This window comes from Dromiciops gliroides, chromosome 3 (assembly GCF_019393635.1).
Source record: "Dromiciops gliroides isolate mDroGli1 chromosome 3, mDroGli1.pri, whole genome shotgun sequence".
NCBI classification, from domain to species: domain Eukaryota; kingdom Metazoa; phylum Chordata; class Mammalia; order Microbiotheria; family Microbiotheriidae; genus Dromiciops; species Dromiciops gliroides.
Window position 1 is genome coordinate 648,979,386 of NC_057863.1, and position 14,709 is coordinate 648,994,094.

A 14,709-nucleotide genomic window follows, 5' to 3' on the forward strand; every position below is an offset into this window, starting at 1 on the left:
CATGAAAAAGAGAAAAGGGGGGAAAATTGTACAAAAAATATTTATAGCAACTCTTGGTGGAGGTTAAGAATTGAGAATCAAGGGAATGTCCATCAATTGCGGAATGATGGAAAAAGCTGTGTTATATGATTGTAGTGGAATGGTCTTGTGCTACAGGAAATGACAAACAGGATGATCCCCCAAAATCCTGGAAAGACTAATGAACATTGATGTATGGTGAAGTGAGCAGAGCTGAGAGGACATCGTGCATAGTGACAGCAGTATTGTTCAATGAGCAATTGTGAAAGACTTAACTACTCTCAGCAGTGCAATCATCCTAGACAATCCCAAGGAACTAATGAGGAAGCTTACTATGCACCCCTATAGAAAGAACTGATAAAAAGAACACTTGTGGATTGTACATATATAACCTGGTATGATCTTCTGGAGGGGGCAGGAAAGGGAGGGAGGGAGGGAGGGAGAAAAATTTGGAACTCCAAATCTTATGAAAATGAATGTTGAAAACTACCCTTACATGTAACTGGAAAATAAAATAAATGTTTGTTGCTAGAGAAAAAAAAAAAGAAGGTATTGTTCTCAGAAGCTAAGGACTTTGAACTCAACTCCAGACCACCTTCAAGTCCAGAGAACCAATGGATTTGGATGACACTAACCAATCAGCTTGAAGCAGTGTGTAAGGACAGCCTATGTTCTAGACCTATAAAAAACTTCCACACTTAGTTTGCTGAAGAAGTTCATAGTTGAAGCATCCTTTTTGTGGAGGACTTGTGGAAGAACCAGACCAGGCTGGAAATATAGGCTAGATAGGCCTTTTCTTTACTTTCTGAATTCCACATGTTCTCCTTTTACTAATACCTAGTATGCTTTACTAAATGCTTAATGCCCAAAGACTGGTGCTAAAGCTTCTAATTTAAGGTGACCACATATTTAGATTTTAAACATCACACAAAACAAATTCCTGCATTGTCCATGTCCAAAACAAAACATGTTTCATTCTGCCCTCTGAGGCCATTAGTTCCCTGAGGTTAAAACTTAGAGAAGGGTATTATCTGAAGGGGGGTGATCAGGAAGTGTTGTGGAGCTGAGAAGATAATGACTGTAACGATTGGAATAACGCCACCTGCTGGATACTTACTGTAGAGGAGTTCTGCCCATGAAGGGAAGGTCTTTGAGGGCAAGACCAGGAGTCAGGAAGTGACGCGGGCTAGTGGGAGGAGGAAGGAAGAGACTGGCGCTCAGTCTCGCTCTCTTTCCTGGGGCTCTTTCCTGAGGACGCTGGCGGAGAAGGGAGCTAGAAATGTGCTCTCCCTTTAATAGATAGGAATCTAGGCCTTTCTCTCTCTCTTTACCAAATTCTTATTCTCCTTAATAAATGCTTAAAAGTCTAACTCTTGCTAAAGCTTATAATTTATTGGCGACCACTCATTAGATATTTTAGACAGTTTAGCTAGAATTTTAGCCCTTAACAGATGGCTGACCACGAAGAGGAAAGCTAACCCTCAGTCTTCTTCTGATCTTCTGGTTGGGTAAGAAATTTCCCCTCCCTCTCCCTTTAACTGCTAAGTACTGGTGTACTGGCTGTGTTTTCCTTTAAATTTTTTCAAATGGACCTTTTAAACTCCCTAATTAGCCTATTTTTGATTTTAGTCTGTTTAACCAGACAAATGGGAGATAAGATCATGTTAATGCTTTATTTTTGTGGATTTTCTATTTTTCTTTTTATTTTTGTTAAAAGAGCCAGCAACTTACTCATACAAGGAAATATCTCTCCCTCTCCCAACCATGCTTTTTCAGAGAAACCTGAAGAGATTCTTGCTGCTTTTCCCAGTTCTAACACTAATTGTTGCTCTAATTTTGCATGCCTGGAGGCAAAGACCCACCCTCTAGAAGCTTTTAATCCCCTAGCACCTGGAGGCAAAGTGGGGGAAGAGGAATCCAGGCCTGAGTTCAAAATCAAGTCTGATTCAAATTGCGCTGGTCCCTCCCCCCCTCTCCAGACTCCACCCTCTACTCCTCCCATGGCCAAGCCCATTGCTTCCCCGGCCTGGGAAGTCCAGAGATCTAATGCTCATGCGCAACTTTCTCTAACTACATTTGCAGCTTCAGGCTCAGCCCTTCCCCAGCCTGGCTGTGCTTCTGAGACAACTTTAGAAAACCCTTTAAATTCCAGATATGCTCGATTTGTTCATAATTTTGCTAACCTGCTTTTGTCTTTAATTAGTAATCTTATAAAGCATTTGTATGGTGAAAAGCCCGACAGACAATATAGAGGGGTTAAAGAAGAAAAACTTAAGCTGAATAAGAATGACAATCATCACCATAGTTCAAGACTCCGCTTCTTTTGCCATGGAAGGGTACATATTTTACAGAAATGTAGAAGTAAGCAGCAAGGTATTGATATGAGTATTGGGGATTTTAGATATCGGAATCGAGAGTGTTCTGAATTCACTCAGATTATTAATGTCAGTTCAGAGGTTACATAGGATTTCTATGCTATTACATATACATTTTGGAATTAATGGTATAGGTTTATTTTCATAGAGATTTTCATGCTTTTGAGATTGTGTCTTATACTTAGTTTTTAAAACAAGGAGAATATTTGTAAAAGCTTTTTATAGTCATGTGATCAAGTTTATATTTTATAATACTCTTATTAATATTAAGTTCATATTCATTTAGATTTCCCTAGTTTGAATTTCATTGTCTTTTATTGTTCCATGTGTATTTTTTCTATTTATTCATCTCTAATTTTGAAACATTGCAAGATGGTTTTGATTTCATAATATAATGTTAATTCTAGGAGTATTGTGCTCCCATATTCTGAGTTGTTTGTTTTTATTATTTTTTCTCAACTGATTATTTGATCAAACTCTTTGAAGCATTTCCCTGGCAAATTGTTTGCCATGGCAAGTGTAAATTGATTCTAGAAGTATTATTTTTGATAAGCATATTCCAAAAAAAAAAAAAAGAGAGAGGGGAACATTTGTAAAAGTTCTTTTTTCAAAAAAAAAAGTTTTCATTGAGATTGTGTTGTGCTTTAACTTCTATTTAAATATGTTCTGATTTTTCACAAAAGTAATAGTATACTAAGTAAAAAAAAGGGGTATTATTTGAAATTGTTGCATAATTATATATTATATTCTGAGTCAAGATGTATTCACATTTTTTGCAATCATTTATTATCCTCAATTTTAAATCCATATGAAACTTGGATTATGGGAACTTATCATTTAAGACATTAATTGCCTTTATTCTGAGTTATCAGATGCCAGTTGGCCAAGATGCCATCCAGTCACAAGATGAATACATGCAAAGAGCAGACACTGAACTGTTACATGAGGGGAGACATGCACGAAGTTAAGGTATGGCCGAGGGAACGGCTTTTGACAAATGTTGAGGTTGGATTCTCTTGGTTAAAATTTTATTTTATTTTTCCCCACAATATTGTACGGATGGCTGGAAGTATTGATCCCACCCATCTCACTTCTACACCTGGCTTCTATGCTCCCTCCTATATGCCTGATGCCATGGACATCTCAATCCCATGCATCTGATTAAGTCTGACTCAGTTTCCTCCAATATGTTCGGTGGCATGGACATATATTCCATCCACCTATTTTAAGCCTGGCATACTGTATGGGCAGTACATATTGCTCAAGTGTGGGAATGCTCATATCCCATCATTTCTCTGTTCTTTTATGGTAACCCCCATAATTATCTCAGGTGTCATGATAAATACAGTGTTGAATTTGGCCTTGACACCTGTTACCAATTATATTAGATTTTTAAATTTCTCATAATGGCATGAGGATAATTAGGCAGATGATGCAAAAAGTGATGAAACAAAGATAAAAATTATTTTTAATAATTAATATCGCAGCAATTGTCTTCTCAATTACCCTCCATAAGGGGGGACTATAGTAATATTATAATTTTAAAGAATGGTTCAATTTTTGTTTTATTATATGTTTCATGTGTAACAACTAAGATTCTGAATTCCCTTAGACATGTTTTTGAGAACTTTCATTGTTTGATTTGATTATTGACAAAGATATTTTAAAGTTGTGTTAAGCTCAATTTTGTAGGAAATTTTCCTGGCTGATTACCAGCATCCACACATCAACCCCTGAAAAGACTTCCATTCTACACCTAGAGGACATCTGAGAAAAGACTTTCAGAGACTTTAAATGAACAGTTTTGATTTGTTGGTTTTTTTTCTCTTTCTGTTATAATATACACCATCTGTAACATGTATTCTCTGCAGAGGCCCTCCCTTTGCAAGACTAATGTCAAAGTGTCGGTTCATGAGGACAAAAAAAAAATCGCCCCTCTGGACAAAACTTTCCTCTCTTCCTTTTCTATATTGTCGTTCACATATTATTAGTTAGCAATAGTTATTATATTCTTTTTACTGTTCCGTCAAGGAAACATTTTGTTTCTTGAGGAACAACAGGGGGGACTGTAACGATTGGAATAACGCCACCTGCTGGATACTTACTGTAGAAGAGTTCTGCCCATGAAGGGAAGGTCTTTGAGGGCAAGACCAGGAGTCAGGAAGTGACGCGGGCTAGTGGGAGGAGGAAGGAAGAGACTGGCGCTCAGTCTCGCTCTCTTTCCTGGGGCTCTTTCCTGAGGACGCTGGCGGAGAAGGGAGCTAGAAATGTGCTCTCCCTTTAATAGATAGGAATCTAGGCCTTTCTCTCTCTCTTTACCAAATTCTTATTCTCCTTAATAAATGCTTAAAAGTCTAACTCTTGCTAAAGCTTATAATTTATTGGCGACCACTCATTAGATATTTTAGACAGTTTAGCTAGAATTTTAGCCCTTAACATGACTCACAAAAGATAGAAGAAATTGGGTTTACTGATGATGTTGCTCTGGAATTCTGTTTTCTTCATTATCTTTGGACCATATCTTGAATTCAGAATATTTTTTTCTTCTTTAATGTATTGATGTTGATAAATCTACAGTGAATGCAAAAGTATTACATTGTTCTTAAACTTTGCCATATTTACCTCAAAAATTTTCTATCCATATGTTCTAAAAGTGTGTATTTTAGAATGGCATTTTTTCTTTCCTACTCAATATAATTAGACCAATAACTCAGTATTGAATTGCATTTATCATTTGCCATATTTTTATATTGAACCCAATTTTTTGTATAAGTGATTTGTAAGGAAATATTCAAAGAAAATATTTTCTTTTTTCCTTTTGCTGGCGTTTTCATAATGGAATTTTTATCAGTACTAAAGTGAGCTCACTAATGTGGGTATTCTCTCCTCATATGCAGGTTGCTGTTCTTCCATGCCTGCCTGTCCTGGATGACTCTTGACTGTGTTCTTTTCTAAGTCATCATGGTGCTTCACCCACCATTCTGGGGACCTCCCTCCCTCACACTCTCTACATTAGAAAGATGCCGGGGCAGCTAGATGGCACAATGGTAAACCGCCGGCCTTGGATTCAGGAGTACCAGAGTTCAAATCTGGCTTCAGACACTTGACACTTACTAGCTGTGTGACCCTTGGCAAGTCACTTAACCCTTGTTGCCCTGCAAAAAACAAAAAACAAACAAAAATCAAAACAAATATAGGGGGCAGCTAGGTGGCACAGTGGATAGAACACCAGCCCTGGATTCAGGAGTACCTGAGTTCAAATCCAGCCTCAGACACTTAACACTTACTAGCTGTGTGACTCTGGGCAAGTCACTTAACCCCAATTGCCTCACTAAAAGAAAGAAAGAAAGAAAGAAAGAAAGAAAGAAAGAAAGAAAGAAAGAAAGAAAGAAAGAAAGAAAGAAAGAAAGGAAGGAAGGAAGGAAGAAAGAAAGGAAGGAAGGAAGGAAGGAAGGAAGGAAGGAAGGAAGGAAGGAAGGAAGGAAGGAAGGAAGGAAGGAAGGAAGGAAGGAAGGAAGGAAGGAAGGAAGGAAGGAAGGAAGGAAGGAAGGAAGGAAGGAAGGAAGGAAGGAAGGAAGGAAGGAAGGAAGGAAGGAAGATTCCAGTGTTGTTGCTGGAGTTATGAATTCATCCAACCATTCTGGAGAGCACTTTGGAGCTATGCCCAAAGGGCTATGGGACTGTTCATACCCTTTGACCCAGTAATACCATTACTAGGTTTGTATCCCAAACAGATCATAAAAAAGGGAAAAGGATCCACATGTACAAAAATATTTATAGCAGCTCTCTTTTGGTGGCAAAGAATTGGAAATTGTGGGAATGCCCACCAATTGGGAAATATTGAAAAAGTTGTGGTATATGAACGTAATGGAATACTATTGTGTTGTAAGAAATGATGAGCAGGCAGGTTTCAGAAAAACCTGGAAAGACTTAAGTGGACTGATGCTGAGTGAAGTGAGCAGAACCAGAACAACATTGTACACAGTAACAGAAACATTGTATGATGATCAATTGTGAGAGACTTAGCTCTTCTCAGCAATACAGTGATCCAAGACAATTCCAAAGAACTCATAATGGAAAATGATTTCCACATCCAGAAAAAAGAACTATGGATTTTGAATGCATATGGAACCATACTGTTTCTACTTTTGTTTTTGTTTTTTCTTTTTTGAGGTTTTCCCTTTTGTTCTGATTCTTCCTTCACAGCATGACTATTGCAGAAATATGTTTAATGTGATTGTACATATATAACCTATATCAGATTGCTTTCTGTCTTGGAGAGAAGGAAGGGAAGGGAGAGAGGGAGAAAAATTTGGAACTAAAAATCTTACGAAAACCAAAAAATAAATAAGGGGAATGATATTCTAAAAAATAAATAAATAAAGTAGCCAAGTGGGTGCTCCTTCCTTCTTGTTATGTAACTAACACATTTTGGGGGGCTGTTCATTGCAGCCTTTTACAACAACCTGCTCATATCTGCCATTTGTCTATTACCTTTTTTGGGTAACCTTCAATTTATATATATTTTTTAAATATTATAATAGTGCATGATTCACAGCCATGTAACAAAACTAGTAAAGGATTAGTGTTGAATAATGGACCTTTGTTTCTAAGAGAACCTTTGGTCATTAAAAAAATATAACTAGCAATTTCCTGCCTGCAATCACGTATATCCTTTTTCTTCTGTCCAACAAGAAGCTACAGGCATGTACAGCAGCCATATCCCAGTGAAACCATCTCAGTGGATGGGCTATACCAGGTTGAAGAAAACCCTAAAACACATCAATGAATTAGGTGGATGTCTCATGTGAAGACTTCCCCTGGTGGAATGTGTTGGCTGGGAAAAATTTGTTCCAATGGCCATAGTAGCAGGTGGAGCAGGCATTGTGGAGCACCTAGATCTTGGTCAGTCATTGAAAGTTTCATCCACTTTATCCTGGGGCCATCACCAGTCATCTTGACTTTTGTCCTGCCACTGGACTCTGATAACTCTGAAAGAGAGAATGAAGCTGATAACTTTGGGCAAGTCTGCCTCACTTTAATCCAATTCTGAATTGGTCATTTTTAAAATGAAGTACAAACAAATATCTGGGGGTAGATGGGATGCTTCATCATGAATCCTTGGAACTGTGGTGGGTCAGTGTGTTGATTAGAGTTCCTAAGTCTTTCAAAGCAGTTTGTCTTTTAATATTGATGTTATTGTAGAAATTATTTCTCTGGTTCTGCTCACCTTATTCTGTATCAGTTCACAGTAGTCTGCCCAGATTTCTCTGAAACCACCCTCTTTAACATTACTTATAGCACAATAATATTCCATCACATTCATATAACATAACTTGGTCAGCCATTCTCTAACTTATGGGTATCCCCTCAGTTTTCTTTTTTAAATAGTATTTTATTTATTTATTTCCAATTACATGTGAAGGTAGTTTTCAACATTCATTTTTTTAAGATTTTGAATTCCAAATTTTTCTCCCTTCCTCCTTTCCCTCCCTCCCCACAAAGCCAGCAAGCAATTTGATATGTTATACATTACAGTCAGATTAAATATATTTCCAGATTAGTCATGTTGAGATAGAAGAATAAGAACAAAAGGGAAAAACCACAAGAAAAAACAAACAACAACAATAAAAAGAAATAACAAAAGTGAAACTAGTATGCTTCAATCTGCATTAAGACTCTACAGTTCTTTTTCTGGAGGTGGAGAGCATTTTCTATCATAAGTCTTTTGGAATTGTATTGGATCATTTTATTGCTGAGAAGAGCTGTCTGACACAGTTGATCATCATACAGTGTTGCTGTGACCATGTACAATTTTATCTTGGTTCTGGTAACTTTACACAGCATCAGTTCATGTAAGTCTTTCCAGGTTTTTCTGAAATCTGCCTGCTCATGTTTTTTTTATAGCACAATAGTACTCCATTATATTAAAATACCACAACTTGTTCAGTCATTCCCCAATTGATGGGCATTCCCTCAATTTCCAATTGTTTGCCACCACAAAAAGAGCAGCTATAAATATTTTTGTATATGATCTCTTTGGGATATTGACCTAGTAGTGGTATTGCTGGGTCAAAGGGCATGAACAGTTTTATAGCCTTTTGGGCATAGTTCCAAATTGCTCTCCAGAATAGTTGGATTAGTTCACAACTCCCCCAAAATGCATCAATATTCCAATTTTCCCACATTTGCAACATTTTTCATTTTTCTTTTTTGTCATATCGGTCAATCTGATAGGTGTGAGGTGGTGCCTCAGAGTTGTTTTGTTTTCCATTTCTCTAATCAACAGTGATTGATCCCCTTTCACTCCCTTCAGTTTGCTACCACAAAGAGCTCCTTTAAATATTTTTGTACCTATGCTTCATTTTCTTCTTTTTTTATCTCTTTGGGGTATAGACCTAATGGCAATATCATGGATTCCAAATTGAACAGTCTACAGGCATGGTCACAAATTGCTTTCCATAATAGCTAGACAAATTTAGAGCTCCACCAACAGTATATACCTGTCTTGGTGCACTCCCTCTACCATTTTTTTTTTTGCCAATACTATAGGAGTGAGATGAAAACTCAAAATTGTATTAGTTTTAATTTTTCTGATTCTTAGTAATTTCAAGCATTTTTACTATAACTGTTGAGGGCTTGGATTTCTTCTGGAAACTCCCTATTCACATCATTTAACCATTTATCAATTGGGGATTAACTATTATTCTCATAAATTTGAATCAATTCCCTTTATATCTTAGAAATGAAACCTTTATCAGACATACTTGTTACAAACATCCCTTTCTAGAGGGCAGCTAGGTGGCACAGTTTGATAAAGCACTGGCCTTGGATTAAAGAGGACCTGAATTCAAATTTGGTCTCAGACACTTGACACTTACTAGCTGTGTGACCCTAGGCAAGTCACTTAACCCTCATTGCCCCGCAAAAAAAATCCCCTTCTTCCTGTTTGTCTTCTCATTTTAGTTACATTGCTTTATTTTTGCAAAAGGAGGGAGTTTGAGATCCTAGAGGTTTGGGGACAAGAAGAGGAATTAGTGGGGCAAATGGAAAGGCTTCCAGGGAAACCACTCATAGGCTCATGGGAGTTAGATCTGGAGAGGGACTTAGAGGTGATCTAGTGCTGCCACTTCCTTTTACAGAAAAGGAAACTGAAGCCCTTAGAGGAAACATGTTTTCTGATCTGTCTAGGATGCTGAGGTCAACTGTGTCCATACTCTGTCCTATTGAGGCTTGGTTCCACTAGGAGTCGGCTGCTACTCTCAGAGGCTTCCTTAGGTACTGAGCCAGAGTCTTTCATGTCCTGCTAGTGCCACCTAGAAGACACAAGGAGACCTGCTTCAAGAGATGACTTGGGGACAGGAATGATTGAGGCAGCCTGATTTTCATCTGATCACAATTGGAGCCCATCCCTCACCCTGAAGGAATTGGTTTGGTTGTGAGTTTGTTTGAAATTCTCAGCTCTGCTCCTCAGTCAGCACAAGAATCCTGTTGAGTTCAGGACTTCAGCACATACCAAGTCATTCTTGGAGTAGAAATGAGTAAGCATTCCAGGCATAGGGAATAGCCTAAATAAAAGCCTGGAGGCTGGAGGATCCAGTGGGGGCAGATGGACAGGAATCCACCTTGAGTAGGGCTTAGAATGTATGGAGGAGAATAGGGGAAGATGAGGCAGGAAACCCAAGCTGCTGTGAGAAGATCTAGTCAGTTAACCTCTCCCTAACACCAGTTTCCTCATCTGTAAAATGGGGTTAATAACACCCACTTCACAGGATTTCTGTGAGAATCCTATGAGATGTTACATGTGAAGCCCTTTGCAAACCTTAGAGCTTTGGTAAAAATTGGCCATCATTATTCCTCCAAGGACAAAGGAGAATGGCTGAAGATTTTAGTAGATGATCTGAGTGGTCATTTTACCACAAAGCCCTCATTTTACTGTTGGGGAAACTGAGGCCCAGAGAGATGAAACAATGTGTCTGAAGACATAAGGTGAGTAAATAGCAGAGGCAGAACTGTAGCCCAGGTCTCTAATGTCAAAAATCTATGCTCAGGACTAACTCACCCTGTGGTCTCTAGGGAAGATCCTTTCTGTATCCAACTGTCCCAGTGCATCTGAAGAAGGATTCATTTCCAAACATGATTTTTCAAGCTGTTGACTTTTTTCTCATATCTCTCCTTCATTGCTCTCATTTCTCTTTCCATTCTTTCCTCCGCCTCTCTAAATCTTCCTTCTATCTCTCCTACTTTCTCTTCAAAGTCCCTTTTGAGTGCTTCCATGGCCTGAGACCAATTCATATTTTTCTTGGAAACTTTGGATGTAGGGGTCCTGAGGTTGTTATCCTTTTCTGAGGGTACACCTTGATCTTCCTTGTCGCTAAAGAAACTTTCAATAATTCACAACTTTTCTTTGCTTGCTCATCTTGCAGTTTTTTACTTGATTTTTAGCTCCCTCTTACAGTGGGGCCCTACTTGCAAGCTACACTGTGTCAAGCTTTAGAGGGTCCCAGGTGTTTTGGTTTGAGGGAGGGCATGTTTTTTCTCTGGCCTGGCCTGTTCTCTGGTCTGAAGGTAACCTCAAACCAACTTGCTAGTCAATTAGCCAGCAGAGTGCTGTGGTGGTTTTCAGCTTCCATGAGCCTGTGCCCCTCCCCGACCTGGGCCTACCACTGCTCAAGATTTCTTCCTGGTTCCCTGCTGGGGTGGGATATCCAAACTCCTCCTCAGGTCCCACAAACACCTCTGTGTTTTCCACACCCCGCCCCCCCAGGCCAGCTGTTCAGCCCTCTCACCTGATGGTAAGCTTAGTTCAAGAAGACACCGATACTGCAGCTGATTTGGAGGCTGGGGATAAATTCCCCTTGCGCAGCACATTTGGGGTCTATGTTGGCATGATGGGGGGGCAGGGTTTGGATTCTGCTTGTAGCCCAGGATGGCCCCCTTTAATTGTGAAAATAATCTCAATGTCTTTTTGTGGGTTTTGCCACTCCAGGGCTTGTTTTATCGCTGTTTTCCGGGTTCCAAACATGATTTTTATAGAAACTGTGCAAAAGGAGCCAGGACTTTGCACACTGAGGCCACATCCATCTCTCTCAGAAAGAATCCACAGTCATGAAAACTAAACCAGCATCTGGTATGTGTGCACATACAGCCACCAGGGGTCAGCACAGAGACACAAAGGACCAGAGATGCCACAATTACTGAGTAGAAGGAACCAATCCCTAAGTGAATATTCCTCCCCCACTACATATTTTATCCAGGCTCTTCTCAAATACTTCTAGTGATGGAGAACTTACTACTTCATGAAACAACTCAATCCATAGTGTGCAAGTGAGACTTGAGGGCTCGGGGAATAGACATCGGCAGCTGGGAGGAGATGGCCAAGGACCGCACCCGAAGGAGTTCAGTACTCAGGAGCATCTTGCATGCAGCTGAGATGGGCCTTCGAGCTTGGGAGGAAGAAAAATGAATGAGACGCAGGAACCAACAGGCAGCAGAGAGTGCAGTTTTCCAATGTCCTCATTGCGGCAGGAGCTGTGGCTCCGGTATCAGACTGCACAGCTACACTGTGGCCTGTGGCTCTTCAAGGTGCTGATCCATGGTTGTCCATGACTGGTGGTAGCCTACTTATTGCTGAACTGAAGTCATTGAAATTATCTTTCACTTTGCCCATAGTTTTTCCTCCTGGGTCTAAAGAGACTTCTTGTAGTTATTGTTGTTCAGTTGTTCGGTTGTGTCTGAATAGTCCATGGGTTTTGCTCAACAAAGATACTGGAGTTGTTTCCCATTTCTTTCTCCACTGTGTCTCCATTTTAGAGGTGAGGAACTGAAACAAATAGATGTTAAGTGACTTGCCCAAAGTCACACAGCTAGTAAGTGTCTAAGATCAGATTTGAACTCAGATCTTCCTGATTCAAAGCCCAGTACTCTATCCACTGGGCCACCTAGCTGCCTGAGGGGAAACAGAAGGAGTCTGATTTCCGCTTCGCCCAGACAATGCTTCAGATATGTTCAGATGATAACCATGCCCCCTCTAGGCCTTAGTTTCTCCAGTTATTTCAACAATTCACTCATACTACATGATTTCATGACCCTCCTCATTCTGGTCACCTCCTCTGCATGAGACCTCACTCTTTCTTTAAGATGTGAAGCCTGTTGCTAGACACAAGACTCCACTGGGGTATGAACAGAGTGAGGGCCATCCATAACCTCCTTCCTAATGTACTGTGAATGTCCCTACCAGCAGCCTAAGGTCCTCCAGGAAGCCATGGGAAGGTGACCCAGGTTATACCTACAAGGTTATACCAGAAAGCAGAAACCTAGAAGTATCTAACACACCAGAAAGGTTCAGACTATGGTCCTAGGGAGAGACTATGTATCTCTTGTATGAGGACCAGCCCAGCTAAATCAGAGATGCTTAGCATCAGAATAATCACAGAGCAAGAGATATTCTGGTCCTAGCAATGCCCAAAGGCAGTCTGATAAGGGATTAAGAGAAGTGTGAGGGCCAAAATTTTATATACTAAGCATTATTTGGGTGACTCGCCTTAATACTGGGGTCCCGGAAATATGAGGGACCTTTAAGGTTTAACCCTCCCCTCTGAACAGCCCTTTTTTAGATATTTCTCCCAGGCCAATTAGAAAGGAGCCTCTAAGCTTTAGTTCACAAAAGGATCAGCTTTTATTACTTGGGAATTAATTAAATGACAAAGGTGAAACTAATAAAAAATCAAAGATAAGGAAATAGGAATACAGATAGATATTCTTAACTCTAAACTTAGCCTGTGCAATCCCAGACCGTTCTCAATTAAGCTAGTTCAAAGGAATTTAGGGTTTTCCGTCATTAACTCACCCACACCTGACCGGTTAGTCTAAAGTTGCTTACTCGACGCCAACTCAAGGGCCCCAGAAGAAAAAACCGAGAGCCAGCACGTGCGCCACCATGACCACAGTCCCCAGCCAAAAAGAGCGAACTTGAGTTCCAAAAGTCACTCTAGAGTTGGTGTTCTGGAAGTAGCCTGCCTCCCTTCTGGTAGCATTCAATCTCCCCTCCCCCAAAAGGGGAGGTCCTTCAAAAGCTGCTCATGGAGAGTTCTCCTTCTGACCTTGTTAGCATGTTGTAATGATTGGAATGACACCACCTACTGGAGACTTACTATAGGAAAGCTCCACCATGAGGAGAATGTCTCAGAGGGCAAGGCCATGCGGCTTTTCCTTGGCATCAGGAAGTAACGTATGTGCGTGGGTACTGTCTATCAAGGCTACCAGCCAATCAACTTGAGGAGCTTCCCATTTTCTGGGAGGAGACAGGAAGGAGGAAGGAGGGACCGCTTAGAGTGGTCTGTCTCTTTTTGGTTCCTGACTTTATGGTGGTGGGGGTGGTGGCAGAGGACTTCACAGAAAAATTGAGGAAAGATGGGATTGCCATGCTGTTGGAATTCTGTTCTCAATCTTTCCCTTTCTATCTTTCAATAAATCCTTAAAAACCTAAACTCATTTTATCAGTGATTTTAGTTAGTTCCCCCCAAAACTGGGGGGACAGATTAGAACCCACATTTAGTATCTTAAATTACAGTTTGGCTGATCACGAAAAGGAAAACCAAATGTTCGTCTTCTGCTCTGTTCGTCTTCTGCTCTTCTGATTGGGTAAGATTTCCCCTCCCCTGTCCCCTTAAATTGGAAAGTACTGCCAAGTATTGGCTGTTTTAGATTTCAAATGGATCTTTTAAAGATCCTAAGTACCCCTTTTCTAGCTTTACCTTCACTAATCAGAGATGCTGGCCAGTTTGAATTTGATGAATTTTTTTTATTATTATTCCTCTTTTTGGTTTTGTGGGGCTTTGTGGTGTGGTATGGAGAATTTGCCATGCCCTGGATAATATTAGGATAAAGATGATTCCCCAGGATTCCCCATTAGGAAAGCTACTTATGCATTGGAATGAGGGAAAACTTAGACTAGATACAACCATGACCAGAGGAGGGCTTATCAGACTGTGTTTTATGTGGCATGAGGAATTACAGGAAGAATGGCCCAAATATGGATCATTTGATCTCCAAACATTGAGGCATTTGCAAAGAACCCTAAGTAGATGTCCACCTGAATATTCACTTTATTGGGAAATCTGGGCCAGAGCAAGCAAAAATTATCATACTAAAAATATAAGACGAAGAAAATCCAGGCCCCAGCTTACATCTGAGTCTGCCTCCCAAACTGAAATAATAAATGATCTGACTCAATCCAGACCCCAAATTGAAGACAAGGATTCTCAAACTGAAACAATAAACTGGCAGAAATTTCTAAGTCTACTTCAGGAGGCTA